Source organism: Nicotiana attenuata, unplaced genomic scaffold, assembly GCF_001879085.1.
Source record: "Nicotiana attenuata strain UT unplaced genomic scaffold, NIATTr2, whole genome shotgun sequence".
Taxonomy (NCBI): Eukaryota; Viridiplantae; Streptophyta; class Magnoliopsida; order Solanales; family Solanaceae; genus Nicotiana; species Nicotiana attenuata.
Genome location: NW_017672419.1, coordinates 134,209 through 142,596, shown reverse-complemented (window position 1 = coordinate 142,596; position 8,388 = coordinate 134,209).

Genomic DNA, 8,388 nt, shown 5'->3' with positions numbered 1-8,388 from the left:
GTGTTTGAAGGCCTTTTGTTAATAGCGGAAGCCGAACGTCTCCGAGCCACATTGTTTAGGCCGTAGCCTTTTTATATGATCGTAGTCTTTAATATGGCGGTAGCCTTCAAGAATGTCGCTTGGACTTGTTACCCGATAACTTTATGAATTTGTTCGAAAAGTTAGTCCCCGAGTATATTGGCCTTGGCCTTTGTTTCGAGGGGATGCCTCTTTGAAGTCTTATGAGTGCGAGTTTTTGGTGGCTCGGGTATGTTGGTTGTTGATGGAAGTCCCCGAGTATTCGGAGGTGCTTTTATGTTTTGGCTCTTGAGCCGTTTCCCGTAGGATTATAAGTGTATGGTTCGTGCAATAGTAGATTTTTTCGGGATGCAAAGCGTTTTTGATCTAAACAGAATGATTCTTCAAGTAATTTGATACATGCATACATGTTTTGCCGTTAAGGCTCGACTATTCTATATAGGCATGGTTCATCTGACCGTTTGGCCCATTACAACATTTTCCTATCGAGGCCCTTTTAGGCCTGAAGTATTTTCCTTGAAAATATAATCTCCGAGGGTGATGCTCCCCCAGTATTCGAGGTTGATTGAAAAGAAGCCTTGGGTACTGTTAAGTTCTCCTTGGGTAGCACATGATTGTTGCCTCGTTAAATACCTTGCTAGTAAAACCCATTTGGGACAATACCCGAGCTAATGGAAAAAGAGTGCAACATATGCTTTAAAACCTAAGGCCTTCGAGAGCTTCCGTCATGCCGAGTTTGTAAGATCCTCTACTAACAACTCCGAGGACTTGCTGTTGTCCACGACCGTGATATCTTCGAAAGTCTTGATCTTGTCGGGGATGATTTCGATACCCCGATTTGACATCAGGAAGCCGAGGGACTTACCTGAGCCAACTCCGAAGGCGCATTTCCCTGGTTCAAGCGTCATGTCACATTTCTTTGAAACTTTGAATGTTTCCTGCAAATGAATAAAAATGGTCCTCTACGCGCAGGGATTTAACCAGTCATATCATCAATATAGGCTTTCATTGCCTTACCTGTTTGTCCTTTGGACATCCTGCCAACTGGATGTTGGTACGTGGCTTCTCGGACAGATGCCTCCTTGTTTGCTTCATCGGTTTGAAACCGGGATCGGTGCTCAACCGATGCGTGGCGACTTCCAGTGGAATCCCTATTACTTCTAAATGGGACCAAGCAAAAGCAATCCATATTATCAATAAGAAACTAAATGAGTTTTTTCCTGAGTTCGGGGGTTAACCCCGTTCCCAGGTGTACCTTTCTCCTGGACGGTTGACTTGGTAGCATTGGACTCCTCGGGAACAACGAAGGTTCAAGGAGTAAGGAAGTCCTTTTCTTCTCCTTCGATTGCCTGTCGTTCCGATTCTATTGAGGCCGGGAGCGGTGATTGCTACTTAGCCGCTTGCTTACCTTTAGAGCCCGATTTCTCCCAGGCCAAGGGTTCTGGTATCAGCACCACTTCCTTGATTGCAAACATCTCTTTTGCGGCATGCTGCTCCCCGTGGACTGTTTTCACTCTTTCCTCTGTCGAGAATTTCATCATCTGGTGGAGAGTCGAAGGTATTGCCCTTATGTTGTGTATCCATGGTCTTCCGAGGAGTGCGTTATACCTCATGTCACCCTCGATGACATGGAACCTGGTGTCTTGCATGGTCCCGACTACGTTCACTGGCAAGATAATCTCTCCTTTTGCTGTTTCGCTTGCCATGTTGAAGCCATTCAGCACCCGGGATGCGGGTACAATCTGATCTTACATGCCAAGTTGTTCCACGACCCTCGATCTGATTATATTTGCCGAGCTGCCTGGATCCACTAAAACACGTTTAACTTGAATTTTATTTAAAAGAATAGAGATTACCAGGGCATCATTGTGAGGTTGGGATATGTTTTCTGCTTTTTCATTGTAGAATGACAGGACGTCCTCGGGCACATAGCTTCGAGTCCGCCTTTCTCTTGTGATCGATACTTTGTGACTTGAATACAGGACGTTGGGGGACATCGAATCCTCCAATGATCATGTGGATTACATGATGTGGTTCTTCTAGCTCGTTTTTCCTTGCACCTCTCTCTCTGAAGTAGTTCTTGGCACGATCACTTAGAAATTCTCGAAGGTGACCCTCGTTGAACAATCGAGCCACCTCTTCCCTTAGCTATCGACAATCTTCTGTTCTATGGTCGTGCGTACCATGATACTTGCACATCAATTTCGAGTTTCTTTGAGAGGGATCGATTTGTATGGGCCTCGGCCACTTGGTGTCTTTGATTTTTCCCAATAGCCGACACAATCCCTGACGCGTCCACGCTAAAGTTGTACTCTGATAATCGGGGAGCCTCCATAGGGTCGGTATGTTTATCGAACCCGCTCTTACTCATGAGTCCTGAGAACTTTGCCCTCAATCTTTTCTCTGATCGCTCCGGGGAATGTTACGGCTTGGGCCACTACTCTTTTGGTCGGCATATGGCTGATACCTTTCCCCGTTCGATCTCGAATCCCTGTTCGTGTCCCTCGGGGGCTTGGCCACGAACCCGTTAGGATGAACTGAACCGAGGGGGCTCCTAATTGGTCATCCTCTACCCTAATTTTTGACTGGTAACAGTTGTGCACATCTGACCACGTCACTGCTGGATACTCGATCAAGTTCTGCTTTAGTTGTCGAGAAGCAATTGAGCTTCGCTCGTTCAAACCCCGCATGAAGGGCTGTACTGCCCAGTCGTCGGAAACCGACGGCAGTTCCATTCTTTCTATCTGAAACGTGGACACGAACTCCCTTAACATCTCGTTGTTCCTTTGTTTTATTTTGAAGACATCCGACTTTCTCGTGGCCACCTTTATGGCCCCGGTGTGAGCTTTAAGGAAGGCGTCTGCTAGCATAGCAAATGAATCAATAGAGTTAGGAGCTAAGTTGTGATACCAAATCATAGCTCCTTTTGAGAGTGTTTCCCCAAACTTTTTCAACAATACTGACTCGATTTCATCATCATTCAGGTCGTTTCCTTTGATCCTACAAGTGTATGAAGTAATATGTTCATTAGGGTCGGTTGTCCCGTTATATTTGGGTATATCGGGCATGCGAAACTTCTTAGGAATGGGCATCGGGGCTGCGCTCTGAGGGAATGGTTTTTGTATGAACTTCTTGGCATCTAGACCTTTCAAGATTGGAGGCGCCCCCGGCATCTGGTCTACATGGGAGTTATAAGTCTCCACCTTCTTGTCGTTATCCTCAATTTTCTTTTCTCCGGCTCGATCCTCTTAGTGAGCTCTTCGAGCATTTTCATAATGGTGGGGTCAGTCCCCGAGCTATCTTCATTTGGTCCTTCCGGCGTTGGTTCAGCATGTCAGTTGTTTTCATGTCCAGCTGCACTCGGGGTCTTATTCTGACTCTGAAGTGGAGCGATCGCGATTTGCTGAGCCTGCAACATCTCAAATATCATTTGGAGGCTAACTCCTCCCTCCCCTGCTCCTGGCGTTCCTTGGTACCCTGGTCGAGCATCCCTACGTACTCTCCCTTCGGGGTCTATGCCTAGGCTGGTGTTTATAGCAATATGAGAACCAACATCAACTGGTTCCATGTTTGGCACTTCCCCAGGGTTTATTGGCGGTACACCGACCCCTACATTGTTGTTCTATCCAAGACCCTCATTGTCATGAACAGGTGCATTTTGTGAGCTAGACATGTTTCAGCCTGAAAATCAAAGATTCTTGACAAGAAAAAGCGTAAAGATAACGTGTGTAATAAGAATCAGTAAGGAAATAATCACTATTATCTTTAGCCCCACTGGGCGCCAAATGTTTACCTCGAAAAATACGAGTAAGAATTAAATTTGATTTGTGGTTTTAAAGATATGTGATTTAGCTCAATACCAATTAGTAATCAAGAAATATGAAGTAGAAATGGAAAAAGGACAAGCGAATCAAACCAATAACACTTGACAGTGATGACCTCGAGACAGTGACCTCGAGATGGCTAAGAGCAATAAAGTAAGAAAAGTAAAATAAGAACAATTGAGCTTAAGGACAATGCTGATGAATAGTAGGCGAAAAGGTAGAGAGTATATTCTTTTCTCAGTAAAAAGATGGTCTTACAAATGATTGGGATTCTCTTTTTATAATAGAGGAACCCTAAATAAGGAATATTTCTATTTACAGTAGGGAATATTCTTGTTACAGCTGTCTTAACCGCCTAGTACGGAACTGTACGATCCTATTTCGGAATTTGCGCCATGATCTCAGGGACGTGGCAGGAATCTAGCTCACTCTGGTACAAATCCATAACGGTACTATTTCGAGGTCGAGCACGCTTGGCCTCGGTATTCTTCGAACTCCTACTTCCGGGCATTACGCTCTTTCTTCGAGCTCGAGCCTGGTCCACCGGCTTCGAACTTGACCTCTCCCGGACTTGGACCTAGGGCGGAACCTCGAGCTTCTACGCCGAGGCATATGACTTTGACCGTATACAGAGTTTGAGGGGTAGAACGCTCCTTACCAAAAGTAATTTCAGTCCTAACATTATTTACACTTGAAACCTCTGATTAAAGATGAACAAATATTAATTAGCACCTTACCACAACTTTTGATAATGATTATTTTAAATTTGACTCCATTATATGTCATAACTGTTGAATTATAGGTAAAAGAAAATTCTCAACTCCACGTAGTTAAAAGAGAATTAGGGAAGAAATTCGAGGGTTGAAGCATGAATTCTCTCAACACATATCTGCCCTTATTTTGCATCAGAACGTCACGACTTACTAGCTGGAACCAACTTTAATCGACTAAAATATGATACATTAATTTTATGGAAAATTTGCACTTTTAGTCATTCAAATTAACCTTCAATCAACTAAAATGCGCCCGTTTGATCCTTTTGCTTGTGAGTATTTAAAAAATGCAATGGGCCAAATATACACAGCTATTATGAGAAAATATTTAAATATACTATTAGTTATATTTTGGATCCAAATATACTCCTGCCGTAATACTATTGGCTCAAATATACCCTTCTTTTGTTAAGTTTATCCAAAGTGGACATCTAATCCTACATGGCACTGTTGTTTGATAAGGTGGATGCCACCTCAGTGCCCCTAATCGATATATAAAAGACTAAAATTTAAAATATAATATTTTTTATGGTAGCAACAATGGTGGCAATAGTGGTGGAGGGGAAAAAAATTTTAGTGGTAGAAAAAAAAAATAGAAGGGAGGGGTAAAATGGGATATGAGCGCTGAGATAGCAAGCCACGTGGCATCCACCTCATCAAATGTCAGTGCCACGTAAGATTTGATGTCTACTTTGAACAAACTTAACGGAAAGGGGTATATTTGAACCAATAGTATAACGATAGGGGTATTTGAACTCAAAACGCTGAGTATATTTAAATATTTTTTAATAGTACATGAATATATTTGACCCTTTTTCGAATTATAAAACTATTTAATTGCTCATGTGAGGTATTAGATTACTATTATTCTAAAAGTAATCTTAATTTAATATGTTCTATTTCCTATGTAAGGGAAAGGGCCCAAACAATCACATTTTTATTTATACGACGGTAATATATTTAGTGAAGCATTACAAGGATCAAAACTAGAATTTATCTATAGCAGAGGGATCTAAAGTGCAACTATGACTCTATCCTATACTCATCAGCAACCATAGGCATAAGATCATTATATAATACTACTACTACAACTAGATTTGGGCATCACAATTTAATAAAATATGAATCTTCTATACTATATTAAAAGCACGAAGCCCTATCGAAATGTCGTTCGCCTTTTATACCCTTTAAAATTTAATTTCACATAAGACAAAATAGTAATTTAATCAGTTCTCTAATATTTAGGGATAAATATTTAATAATTTTCCTGATAATTAATACTTCTTTCTATTCTTTTAGGTTTAAGAGACCTTTCTTTCTCATAATTCGAAACCTACTAAACTTTAAATTCACAGGAAGACTTCTCTTCGTTCCTTTTAGATTTAGAAGTTGTTTTCTTTAATTCTCTCATAATTTGAAACCTAAACTCTAATAATTTATAGGAACTTCCGTAAGTTATGCTGCAAATTTGCATAAGTTGCAGATTGATGGGTTGACACAATAGGTTAGTAATATTTCATAATAATAATGATTCCAAAATTTATTTTTTGAGGTTGATTTATTTAGATAGCAGTTCTTCTTTAATTGTGGTTCATAATTTTCTAACAATATTTTTTTCTTTTATGTTGGTGTTCAATTCATACTATCGATAGGGTTTTGGAGATTTTTGTTGCAATGACGGGAGCTGGAACAGTGACTCACTTATACTTTAAGATACAATGTTGAAAAGCAAATAAAGGTAGAAGCAAGCAGTTGATATTGTCCTTATGAAAAATAACTTGAAGGATTTCAAACTTTGGGTACGATTCTGAACTACATTTTTCTAACTTTTGGTAGGGTTTAGAATTACTTTAATTTGTTGGTGGCTATATATATTTAACCTTTTAAATTAGATTTCAATTACCACACTTGATAGCCGGTCGATTGATATAACTTTTACTAAGAACAAGAGAGAAAAGAAAATTTTGATGAGAGACTAGAGATGAAAATGTATCATTAAATTTTTGTAAATTTATCACATATTTTTAGTTCTCTTTTGTGATTTTCAAGTAGTAGTTGTTGGCGAAATTCAAGTGATGAAAAATCAGTTCTTAGACCATATTATTGCAAGTCAATAGAAATTTATTATAAATACACCCTTTGGGTCAAAAGTGCTAATATGATTTCACTCATTGAACATCGTAGCACCATACAATGAATTCAATATGTGGTTCTCTTTTTCTTTTGCTTTATTCTATTATTTTTTTTTTGGTTGGTTACTAGAATTTTGATATCCCGATCATTTAACAGATTACCAAGCAAAAATTACTGAGAGGAAAGTTTACTAAGATCTCTTACATGATGGGCACGAGGATTAAGTAGAATTAATGCTTATGTAAAGATTATGGTTGTGCCATGGGTTGAGGACTTTCAGTAATAGAGATGTCTTCTTCAATATGAGTTTTCTTTACTTTCAGTTTTTAAGTATGTAAAAGCAAACAAGCATCTCACAGAGAACCCACGTGACTATGNCTAACCGATAATGCAAACTAATAGGGGCCAGAAAATCTATAACCAAAATGAAGCCAGGATTAGTAAGCTGGGAGAAAAAGAAGATACTACATTAAAGAATAATAACCGCAATTTAAATTAATTTTACATAGCTCATGAAATTTTTTGTGCTGATAGCTCATTGTTTCTTTCGTAACTTTCAGTATTCTTGTGTATTGGAGAAAGTAGTTATGGATGGACCAAAATCAGTAGTTATTGTTTGATTATTTTTTTCATGAATATTTTTTTTCTCTATCAATAATTTTTTAATTTTCTTCCAAAAATTATCTTGTTATATATAAGTAATTCTTTTTTCTCTCTCTTAAGTCTTTGTAATTTAATTATTTAATCATTAATTATATGATAATTTTCATATTTAGAAGTCAAAATTTTCAATGGCTAATCAAGTTGCATGATGATAAAGGAAATATTATAGCTTTGACTAAGTAAATCCTTTTATGCATGCATTTTCACAATGCTATCTTTTAACATCAAGGAGCTCAGTTAAACTAAATATTTATTCGTATCAGTTTTTCGATGATAATAAACAAAGCATATGATTAAATTACTCTTATTGTATCGTGTTTCCTCACAGAGGACTATATATTACACATTTTCAGGTTGAATATCATGTCAACAACAAGAGTTTTGGTCAAATGGAGCAATCGAAGCGACAAAAAAAAGTACATATATCAAGACATAAGCGAATTCAGAATTTAAATTTTATGGGTTTAACTTTTTTATTTTTTTAACATTGACACCATTATATTTTTAAAGTTATTGGTTCATATATATTATTTTTGCAATTTTAATGAATTTTCACTCATAAATTTATAATCCATATATGATAAAATATTTATAACTATGAATGCTATATAACTAATTCTGACAGACGCGGCTTACACGTGCAACGCACGTACTCTACAACTAGTATTAATTAAATAGACAAACTATATATTAAAACTGAAAATCCAGCAACTCCTCTTTCCTTTCCCCTTCAAGTCAATTCCCCTACAAGATTATATTATTGAAGTCAATAGCCTCTAGCCAAGCTGGTCCAAGTGAGCAAGCAATTTTTTGTCTTCTATTCTTCATTCATTGCATTTACGTACATGACCTAAATTCACATCAGCTCTTCAATTTTATTTTATTTTTTCGAAAAGAAAAAGAAAAAGAAAACTCCTAGCTCATCAGATCTGTCCTTGTTAAATCCTCTTATATAAATTTTTGGTTCCGCTGCTAAT